Source organism: Primulina eburnea, chromosome 1 (genome assembly GCF_022965805.1).
Source record: "Primulina eburnea isolate SZY01 chromosome 1, ASM2296580v1, whole genome shotgun sequence".
Classification (NCBI taxonomy): Eukaryota; Viridiplantae; Streptophyta; class Magnoliopsida; order Lamiales; family Gesneriaceae; genus Primulina; species Primulina eburnea.
In genome coordinates this window covers 57,641,380-57,654,165 of record NC_133101.1, presented here as the reverse complement: position 1 = coordinate 57,654,165, position 12,786 = coordinate 57,641,380, and positions in this window count along the sequence as shown.

Sequence of the window (12,786 nt, the reverse complement as noted above, 5' to 3'; positions counted from 1 at the left end):
TGATTTTATGAATTCCTTGACTGCTTGAATGGAATAAATTCTTTCATGATGTGTAAATCGTTCTTTTATTTTAGGTTGTCTTTGGATGAAAGGATGACTTGAAGCTATGCAGATTCATGGATCTTAAATCCATTTGATTGTTTGGATAATTTTTGTTGAGTGAATTTCAAATTCATCTATCGCTAATTCTTGTAGATGCAAATCATCCAAGGATAATAACGATGAATTCGAAATAAACTCAACATAATTCACCTTTTAATTCTCTCCACAAATCATACTTTTATTCCAAATCAAACCCCCCGTCCAAGCACAACTTATTGATTTCGAAATTTCAAAAGTTACTTTTATTCCAAATCAAACCGTCCGTCCATGCACGATCTTATTGATTTCTGAAATTTCAAAAGTTTTGTCCAAGAAAAATAATTTTGCTCACGGATAATATCTTAAAACCAATTAGAACATTTAGTACTTCATGCATAAATTACGGATTATCTCAGGTGTGGGCTCCAACCCATGTAGGAGTGAAAAAAATTTATCCAACGTCACATCACCACAATGTTGTAATATCATTAATAATAATCATAAAAAAATTTGTTCGAGTAAGAAAGGATTTGAACTAATAGGAAAATTTATGTGCCTCTATTTCAAGTGATTTCAATAAGAGGATTCGATAACACATAGTTGCATGCTTCAACACCATCAATATATACCTTGGAGCGAATTAAAAATATTTCAAAATTGTTTGAAACAAAAATACAATTTGGGTATAAATATATCTTAAATTCCGATAAATCGAAAGTATTTCAAGAATCGAAATTGGTTTGCATAGTTGACATGATCACTTCTTTAAGTCAGTTCAAATCCTGCAACTCTGTCATTTTTAGGCAATATGTTGTGTATATATAGATAGATACACGGTTTCCATGTCGTTGGGTATATATCTTTCTCTTTGTTGGAACATGCGGTGTACAAAAGACAATTACAAACCACTATATATAGTTTATGTATTTTGGAACAATTATATATATATATATATATATGTTCTAAAATCGCTAAATTTGATAGAAACAATAATATTTTTTAACTAATATGTTTCAAATTCCCACCATCACACCCACAAGAAGAAAAACGATATTCGCCCACGACGAATTTCAGATGGCGGGATATCCACGGTTCACTGGTGTACCAATGCATCAATCCAAAATCAATAATCATGTATAATGGTATAAAGATTTCTAAAAGTGTATGCATTCATATTCACCAAATGGAAAACAAAGGTAAATGCAAAAGAGTACTACCTAAACCAGTTCAATGCATAGACATGAAACTCATGCAAAAACCCTGAAAGGAAAAAAAGATGAATGGAAAAATAAAAGTAATACCCAGGACTGAACTTCATAGACCTAAAGAATATATTCAACAGTTTGCTCAAGGACTTCCATCTTCTTCCTTGGGCAACTCATTAAGATCAAAATCCAGGATTTTAGGTGTAGATTGCGTCTTCTGACCGGTCCAATGGAGTCTCTGGTGGCCTCCAAGAGCTTGGCCAGATGGGAATTTCTTCGAACAAGTCTTACACGTATGTTTCCCATCATTATAACCAACTGGTTCCGGAAGGCTTGCTGCATTTTCAACACTCGAAGCAATTTTACCAGTTTGTTCATCACATGTATTGGTGATCAAAGATTGCTTCTTACGTCTAAGATCATCGCCGTTGCTGACTACAATCTTTAACTTTTTGTGACTCGATATGTGGCCTCCCAACGCCAAGTGAGACGAGAAAGTTTTGCTGCAGAAACTGCAAACGTATCTTCTGGGGGTCTTCGGTGCATTAGGATCGTCTTTTTCCTTAACAGAAGACACTACCTGATTCTTGATATCCGCGGCTTGATCATCTGTACATCCCTCCCTGGATGAAGTTTTCTCACTCAATGATATTTCATCAGAACTCTGTATATTGATCTCCAATTCTCTGATTTCCCCATCATGACCGGCACCTTCTGTGTCCGAAATTTTCGGAGAATCCACCCCAGAATCAGTTTTTCGACTCTTATCACCCCTTCCAGGCCCATCCTCGGTTTCCTCTAACTCAAGCTTCAGCCCTGTCACCTTTTCCTTCCCCTCCTCAGAATCAAGATGATCAGTCTGTACACTTGCCTCGGAACTTATCAAAACCTGCTGAGAATGATCGTCATCCCCAAAAGAAATCAAAACTCCCGAAGAATCGAGAACCGGAGGTGGCAATATCGATAGGCGGATGGTTCTAGCTTTCCCAGGACAGGTTTTCAGATGCATGGTTAAATCCACGATTGAAGGCCTCGAATCGGAGTGACCCGAATCAATATTTTCAGAGTTTCCCTTCAATCACTCTTTCTATCTATCTGTTTCTGGATTTTTTTTATGCGGAGATTGAGTTGCAAAATATCCAAATTCAAAGTCGAAGAAGCAATTTAATAATGTTCTAAAAGGAAACAAAAGAACTTCTCGTCAAATAAGATAAGTAGATAATGAATCCTTTCTCCTGCACGAAATCTTCCTTTTGTAACAAACCCTAATTTATTTTTGGAAAATATATTACATTATCTATATATATATATATATATATATATATATATATATATATATTAGTTAAGTCTCCTCGTTAATTATTTAGGGATATTGGTAATATCAAGAATTGTGTAATTTTTTTTACCCTGAGAGCAACAAAATTGAATTTTAATCAAATAAACTGAAATAACCTCTAGGCCAACTACTACAATGTAATCGGATATCTTTTAGCTCAAATAACCACTAGAAACCCGGAAAATTACAATGCGGTCTCGTAATTTGTCTATTTTCGAATTTTAATCCTAAAACTTTCGAATTGCTTTTTTAGTCCCGGAAATTGTTATCTAGCAAATTCCGGTGCGGCAGTGCCACGTCGTTAATTTTCGTAGTCACGTTAGTATTTACTCGAGTGAAAAAATAAAGACTAAAAACAAATATGATGACCAACCAACCACACTAAAACCGCAATTTGAAAAATATTTGGGACTAAAATAGAAAATTAATAAGTCGCATGACTGAAATTGTAATTTCAGATGAATTTGATCACTAGCAAGCTTCGATAGTGCAAAACTAATATTATATCCTTCAACACCATGATTGGTATTTAGTAGAATGAAAACATTGAATATGAACAAATTTAAAATTCATATAAATCAAACTAAAAGTATCTAAACAAGTGAAATTAATTGGTTCACATAATTGATGCGATTACTTTTTTTAATGAAATTTAAATTATAGAATCAAACACTTTCTTTTACCAAATTCTATAGCATACGTGTTGGTGATAACGACGCAAATCAAATCCTTTAAACCATAGAACAACTCGTGCATCATGTTTCGATTAAAGATAATTAATACACTACAACACAAGGCTTTGGGGGGCCACAGATTGAGTCACAATAGGTTCAAGTAATTACAAAAAAAATATATATATATATGACTTGAAACAATGAAGCAAGAAACGATTAACAAAATATTTTGAATTTTTTTTGAAAAAAAAATAAATAAACTAACCCGTGAGCTTTGTAGAAATCCCAGAAATTATACGATGTTTGTATACAACATACGCAATTATATATGATGTGTAGAGTGGAGAAAGAAGAAGATTATAAGAAGAAATTGTGAAAATTGTTTGTGTGTTATTTGGATATATATTTCACACACTAGCATTTTTTTTAAATTAATTTTCTTCTTTGATTATTAATCTTTATCTTTTCTACATTAAAAATAAAAATTATAAGCTAATTAGAGGTATAAGCCTAATATTACTTTAAAAAATGAATTATTTGGTGGATATTTGGATATTGAATGTGCTTCGAAATTTTATCATCTTCATCTAAAAACAAATCTTAGTTTGACTATAAGATATCTTTTAAATTAGATACACAAATATTTTTATATTTGAAGAAATATTTAATGAATAATGTAGTTATGCTAATAAATTAATTTAAATGATATCCAATCAATATTTAGTAAGTTATTTTTAAATATATAAAATAATTTTTACAGCTGTCTTTTTAAGAAATATTTACGACGAAAAATATTTTATTGTGTTAGTTTGCTTGAATATGAAACTTTTAGACAATGGATAATTAAATTTTTTTTTTTCAAATTTTAAATTACACGTTACAATAAAATTAGTTTCAATATAATAATTCGACATCTATGTCTAGAAACGAACGAGGGTGGAGGTAATGTGTACTAAGTCCCTGACCGTTCAATTTTCAATATAAGTCCCATGTTATCGATTTTAATTTGATTGAAGACGGTGTAGAATGTTATTTTATAAACGACCAAATTTCAGTTTTAATCATATTTTTTTATTTTTAAATTTTAATAATTTTTTCATTAGATTATTTATATGTTATTGCAAATATCGTTATGTTAGCGTCGCACTCATTTAAGAAAAAAATAATAAAATTCCAAAAAAAAGAAAAAACAAATGTAGAAAATTAAGACTTAAATCTAAGACAAAAACTTGTGTGAGACGGTCTCACGGATAATATTTGTGAGACGGATATCTTATTTGGGTCACCCATTAAAAGATATTACTTTTTATGCTAATAATATTACTTTCTATTGTGAATATGAGTAGAGTTGACCCGTCTCACAGATTATGATCCGTGAGACGGTCTCACATGAGACCCACTCTAAATCTAAAATAGGGGAACAACTTAGGTAGAGATATACATTATCAAAATTACGTTGTCTCCGCCCCTAAAGGATGTAGGAGTTGGTGAAGTAAGTGAATGTTTGACTAGTTGTCAAAAGTTTTATTTCCTTAACAATACTTTCTCGTGCGAGTTTGTTGCATAGTGTTGGTCCAATACAGTTTATCTGACTAACATGGTTTGCATGTTTTTGTGTAAGGGCGTTGTTTTACTCAATGTGCATCAGAGACTTAATAACTTCGGGTTTCATCGTTATAAAAAAAAATTACAATATTCCTTACATTTATATTACCACTTTTCAAAATTATGTACACGATTTCATATTGTGTCAACGCACTGTTTTTCATATGAAAATTTATTAAGGAGAATTTTTTTAAATTTCTTTCATAGAATTCTTGTTGAATAAATTTCGTAGAAATTTATGACAGAGTGTTCATCGATTTACCAAAAACTATAAAACGTTAAAGACAAAGTTACAACTCAAAACTTTAAAACTATACAGTTGGAAACGTCATGTTTCGTTTGCTTTCCATACATAGATAATTATTATACAATGATGGTGCATAGATTGAGTTATCCCAATAAGTTCAAGTTGTTCAAAGAATCTATGCTATGAAACAATGGAGCCCGAAACAATTGAAATAAGATATTTTGTAAAAAAAAATTATAAAAATTTAATTAACCAGTGAAATTGGTAGAAATCTTATAGGAAGAAATTGTGAAAATTGTTTCGTATGTTCTTCGGATATATATTTCATACACTCACATGTTTTAAATTATGTCAAAAACTTGTGTGAGACAGTCTCACGGGTTGTATTTATGAGACGGATATCTTATTTGGGTCATCCATGAAAAAATATTATTTGTTATGCTAAGAGTATTACTTTTTATTGTGATTATCGGTAGGATTGACCCGTCTCACAGATAAAGATTCGTGAGAATGTTTCAAAAGATACCTACTCTTAAATTATTTACCTCCTTTAAAAATTACCCTTCAACTTTTTATTTTTAAATATGTATGTAAATATATTTTCAATAAAAAAAATAGGCGAAAACTTGTATGAGACGGTCTCACTGGTCGTATTTGTGAGACGGATCTCTTATTTGGGTCATCCATAAAAAAATATATTACTTTTTATGCTAAAAATATTATTTTTTATTGTGAATATCGATAGGGTTGACCCATCTCATGGATTAAGATCCGTGAGACGAGACTCACTCTAAAAAATAAACATCAAAATAAAAACCATAGGCTCAAATAGTAGTATCCAACTATTGACAAAAACTTGTGTGAGACGGTCTCACGGGTCGTATTTTGTGAGACGGATATCTATTTGGGTCATTAATGAAAAAATATTACATTTTATACGAAAAATATTACTTTTTATTGTGAATATCGGTAGGGTTGACCCTCTCACAGATAAAGATCCATGAGACCGTCTCACGAGAGACCTACTCCAAAATATTTTGATAGCAAGTTTCTACTACCAGAGATTGTATCATTCGACATGATGACATGTAATTGATAGAACGAATTACAAATATTTTAAGATTTTTTTTTCGGTTTGAAATATACAAATATTTTAAGATGATTAATACAAACATTGAATATGAACAATTTAAAAATCATATAAATCAAATCAAAAGTATAAAAATAAGTTAAATTTTGTTCACACGATTTAATGAAGTTTAAATTGAAGGCCAAGTGTGCATCGCTTTGTCAAAAACTAGAGTGTGCTGGTGGTAAAGTTACAACTCAAAAATTTTAAATTATAAGGCAGTCCGAGCGTCACGTACACTTCGATTGCTCTCCACAATAATTGATAGGTAGAAGAGTGGACGTGTGGGAGCTTCTATTTTATACAAATAGAGTTAACAATTCAGTTACCTTTTTTATATGCCTATTTGGGAATATTTGATTTAATTATTTTTATTATTTATGTTTTTTATATTTTATACTATGATATTATCGATGTAAGTTTTATTATCTCAGTTCTTATGTTTAATATATAAAAAACTTTACCTTAAGGTTACTCTGACACATGAAAATGTATTAATTTTTATATCAAAAGTATTATTTTCAATTCTAAAGATAGATCTGGTTGATCAATCTCATAGATATAAATTCGCGAGAGAGTCTTACAAGAAAACTACTATAAAAAAAAATTGATTTTATGAATTCGTTGACTGCTTGAATGTAATAAATTATTTCATGATGATGTGTAAATCGTACTTTTATTTTAGGTTGTTTTTGGATAAAAATATGGCTTGAAGCTATTTATTTCAAATTCGTGGATTTTAAATCTATTTGATTGTTTGGATAATTTTTGTTGAGTGAATCAAATTCATCTATTGCTAATTCTCTTATAGATGCAAATCATCCAAGGATAATAATGATGAATTTGAAATAAACTCAACATAATCCACCTTTTAATTATCTCGACAAATCATACATTTATTCCAAATCAAACCTCCCGTCCAAGCACAACCTTATTGATTTCGAAATTTCAAAAGTTACTTTTAATATTCCAAATCAAACCGCTCGTCCAAGCACAACCTTATTGATTTTTCTGAAATTTCAAAAGTTTTGTCCAAGAAAATAATTTTGCACACGGGTAATATCTTAAAACCAATTAGAACATTAAATTCTTCATGGATACAATTATGGATTATCTCTGGTGTGGGCTCGAACCCATGTAAGAGCGAAAAAAATTCATCCAACCTCACCTCACCGCAATTTCGTAATATCATTAATAATAATAATAAAAAAAGAGTAATTTTTTTGCTCGTGTAAGAAAGGATTTCAACTAATAGGAAAATTTATGTGCCTCAATATATAAAGTTGCATCCTTCAACACCATCAATATATACCTTGGAGCGAATTAAAAATATTTCAAAATTGTTTGAAACAAAAATAAAATTTGGGTATAAATATATATTAAATTCCGCCAAATCAAAAGTATTTCAAGAATCGAAATTGGTTTGCATAGTTGACATGATCACTTCTTTAAGTCAGTTCAAATCCTGCAACTCTGTCATTTTTAGGCAATATGTTGCGTATATATAGATAGATACACGAATTCAATGTCGTTGGGTATAATCTTTCTCTTTGTTGGAAAATGCGGTTTACAAAACACAACAAACCGCATAGCATATAGTTTATGTATTTTGGAACAATAATATATATCTATGTTCTAAAATCGCTAAATTTGATAGAAACAATAATATTTTTTAACTAATATGTTTCAAATTCCCACCATCACACCCACAAGAAGAAAAACGATATTCGCCCACGACGAATTTCAGATGGCGGGATATCCACGGTTCACTGGTGTACCAATGCATCAATCCAAAATCAATAATCATGTATAATGGTATAAAGATTTCTAAAAGTGTATGCATTCATATTCACCAAATGGAAAACAAAGGTAAATGCAAAAGAGTACTACCTAAACCAGTTCAATGCATAGACATGAAACTCATGCAAAAACCCTGAAAGGAAAAAAAGATGAATGGAAAAATAAAAGTAATACCCAGGACTGAACTTCATAGACCTAAAGAATATATTCAACAGTTTGCTCAAGGACTTCCATCTTCTTCCTTGGGCAACTCATTAAGATCAAAATCCAGGATTTTAGGTGTAGATTGCGTCTTCTGACCGGTCCAATGGAGTCTCTGGTGGCCTCCAAGAGCTTGGCCAGATGGGAATTTCTTCGAACAAGTCTTACACGTATGTTTCCCATCATTATAACCAACTGGTTCCGGAAGGCTTGCTGCATTTTCAACACTCGAAGCAATTTTACCAGTTTGTTCATCACATGTATTGGTGATCAAAGATTGCTTCTTACGTCTAAGATCATCGCCGTTGCTGACTACAATCTTTAACTTTTTGTGACTCGATATGTGGCCTCCCAACGCCAAGTGAGACGAGAAAGTTTTGCTGCAGAAACTGCAAACGTATCTTCTGGGGGTCTTCGGTGCATTAGGATCGTCTTTTTCCTTAACAGAAGACACTACCTGATTCTTGATATCCGCGGCTTGATCATCTGTACATCCCTCCCTGGATGAAGTTTTCTCACTCAATGATATTTCATCAGAACTCTGTATATTGATCTCCAATTCTCTGATTTCCCCATCATGACCGGCACCTTCTGTGTCCGAAATTTTCGGAGAATCCACCCCAGAATCAGTTTTTCGACTCTTATCACCCCTTCCAGGCCCATCCTCGGTTTCCTCTAACTCAAGCTTCAGCCCTGTCACCTTTTCCTTCCCCTCCTCAGAATCAAGATGATCAGTCTGTACACTTGCCTCGGAACTTATCAAAACCTGCTGAGAATGATCGTCATCCCCAAAAGAAATCAAAACTCCCGAAGAATCGAGAACCGGAGGTGGCAATATCGATAGGCGGATGGTTCTAGCTTTCCCAGGACAGGTTTTCAGATGCATGGTTAAATCCACGATTGAAGGCCTCGAATCGGAGTGACCCGAATCAATATTTTCAGAGTTTCCCTTCAATCACTCTTTCTATCTATCTGTTTCTGGATTTTTTTTATGCGGAGATTGAGTTGCAAAATATCCAAATTCAAAGTCGAAGAAGCAATTTAATAATGTTCTAAAAGGAAACAAAAGAACTTCTCGTCAAATAAGATAAGTAGATAATGAATCCTTTCTCCTGCACGAAATCTTCCTTTTGTAACAAACCCTAATTTATTTTTGGAAAATATATTACATTATCTATATATATATATATATATATATATATATATATATATATTAGTTAAGTCTCCTCGTTAATTATTTAGGGATATTGGTAATATCAAGAATTGTGTAATTTTTTTTACCCTGAGAGCAACAAAATTGAATTTTAATCAAATAAACTGAAATAACCTCTAGGCCAACTACTACAATGTAATCGGATATCTTTTAGCTCAAATAACCACTAGAAACCCGGAAAATTACAATGCGGTCTCGTAATTTGTCTATTTTCGAATTTTAATCCTAAAACTTTCGAATTGCTTTTTTAGTCCCGGAAATTGTTATCTAGCAAATTCCGGTGCGGCAGTGCCACGTCGTTAATTTTCGTAGTCACGTTAGTATTTACTCGAGTGAAAAAATAAAGACTAAAAACAAATATGATGACCAACCAACCACACTAAAACCGCAATTTGAAAAATATTTGGGACTAAAATAGAAAATTAATAAGTCGCATGACTGAAATTGTAATTTCAGATGAATTTGATCACTAGCAAGCTTCGATAGTGCAAAACTAATATTATATCCTTCAACACCATGATTGGTATTTAGTAGAATGAAAACATTGAATATGAACAAATTTAAAATTCATATAAATCAAACTAAAAGTATCTAAACAAGTGAAATTAATTGGTTCACATAATTGATGCGATTACTTTTTTTAATGAAATTTAAATTATAGAATCAAACACTTTCTTTTACCAAATTCTATAGCATACGTGTTGGTGATAACGACGCAAATCAAATCCTTTAAACCATAGAACAACTCGTGCATCATGTTTCGATTAAAGATAATTAATACACTACAACACAAGGCTTTGGGGGGCCACAGATTGAGTCACAATAGGTTCAAGTAATTACAAAAAAAATATATATATATGACTTGAAACAATGAAGCAAGAAACGATTAACAAAATATTTTGAATTTTTTTTGAAAAAAAAATAAATAAACTAACCCGTGAGCTTTGTAGAAATCCCAGAAATTATACGATGTTTGTATACAACATACGCAATTATATATGATGTGTAGAGTGGAGAAAGAAGAAGATTATAAGAAGAAATTGTGAAAATTGTTTGTGTGTTATTTGGATATATATTTCACACACTAGCATTTTTTTTAAATTAATTTTCTTCTTTGATTATTAATCTTTATCTTTTCTACATTAAAAATAAAAATTATAAGCTAATTAGAGGTATAAGCCTAATATTACTTTAAAAAATGAATTATTTGGTGGATATTTGGATATTGAATGTGCTTCGAAATTTTATCATCTTCATCTAAAAACAAATCTTAGTTTGACTATAAGATATCTTTTAAATTAGATACACAAATATTTTTATATTTGAAGAAATATTTAATGAATAATGTAGTTATGCTAATAAATTAATTTAAATGATATCCAATCAATATTTAGTAAGTTATTTTTAAATATATAAAATAATTTTTACAGCTGTCTTTTTAAGAAATATTTACGACGAAAAATATTTTATTGTGTTAGTTTGCTTGAATATGAAACTTTTAGACAATGGATAATTAAATTTTTTTTTTTCAAATTTTAAATTACACGTTACAATAAAATTAGTTTCAATATAATAATTCGACATCTATGTCTAGAAACGAACGAGGGTGGAGGTAATGTGTACTAAGTCCCTGACCGTTCAATTTTCAATATAAGTCCCATGTTATCGATTTTAATTTGATTGAAGACGGTGTAGAATGTTATTTTATAAACGACCAAATTTCAGTTTTAATCATATTTTTTTATTTTTAAATTTTAATAATTTTTTCATTAGATTATTTATATGTTATTGCAAATATCGTTATGTTAGCGTCGCACTCATTTAAGAAAAAATAATAAAATTCCAAAAAAAAGAAAAAACAAATGTAGAAAATTAAGACTTAAATCTAAGACAAAAACTTGTGTGAGACGGTCTCACGGATAATATTTGTGAGACGGATATCTTATTTGGGTCACCCATTAAAAGATATTACTTTTTATGCTAATAATATTACTTTCTATTGTGAATATGAGTAGAGTTGACCCGTCTCACAGATTATGATCCGTGAGACGGTCTCACATGAGACCCACTCTAAATCTAAAATAGGGGAACAACTTAGGTAGAGATATACATTATCAAAATTACGTTGTCTCCGCCCCTAAAGGATGTAGGAGTTGGTGAAGTAAGTGAATGTTTGACTAGTTGTCAAAAGTTTTATTTCCTTAACAATACTTTCTCGTGCGAGTTTGTTGCATAGTGTTGGTCCAATACAGTTTATCTGACTAACATGGTTTGCATGTTTTTGTGTAAGGGCGTTGTTTTACTCAATGTGCATCAGAGACTTAATAACTTCGGGTTTCATCGTTATAAAAAAAAATTACAATATTCCTTACATTTATATTACCACTTTTCAAAATTATGTACACGATTTCATATTGTGTCAACGCACTGTTTTTCATATGAAAATTTATTAAGGAGAATTTTTTAAATTTCTTTCATAGAATTCTTGTTGAATAAATTTCGTAGAAATTTATGACAGAGTGTTCATCGATTTACCAAAAACTATAAAACGTTAAAGACAAAGTTACAACTCAAAACTTTAAAACTATACAGTTGGAAACGTCATGTTTCGTTTGCTTTCCATACATAGATAATTATTATACAATGATGGTGCATAGATTGAGTTATCCCAATAAGTTCAAGTTGTTCAAAGAATCTATGCTATGAAACAATGGAGCCCGAAACAATTGAAATAAGATATTTTGTAAAAAAAAATTATAAAAATTTAATTAACCAGTGAAATTGGTAGAAATCTTATAGGAAGAAATTGTGAAAATTGTTTCGTATGTTCTTCGGATATATATTTCATACACTCACATGTTTTAAATTGTGAACACCATGCACCAGCCGAAATCACTCCAGCCGAAATCACTCCATTTCAGCATGAAAATCGAGTGAGCACTTTGAACCAAAAAGTGGCCACCTTCATCCGGGAGAAGTTAATGCAACCAACCCTTTGATCAAGCCATCAGCGTCATTCATGGAGCCATCAACGCAGCGTCATTCAGGGAGCCATCAACGCAGCGTAATTCATGGAGCGACTGGAGCCTACCTTGTAGAAGGTTGTTCGTGCCTATATAAAGGAGGGCTCCTCATTCGAATTGGCACATCCACTCTCGAAATCCTCTCTAGCAACACTGTAGTCTCGAAGCTCTTCGCCCTCTATAAGCTCTGCCGCAATCTCGCCGTTCGTGTTTACGTTTCTTTGAGCAATCAAAATACGGTAAGTGGGTTTTTGCTACTACTTCATTTGGCA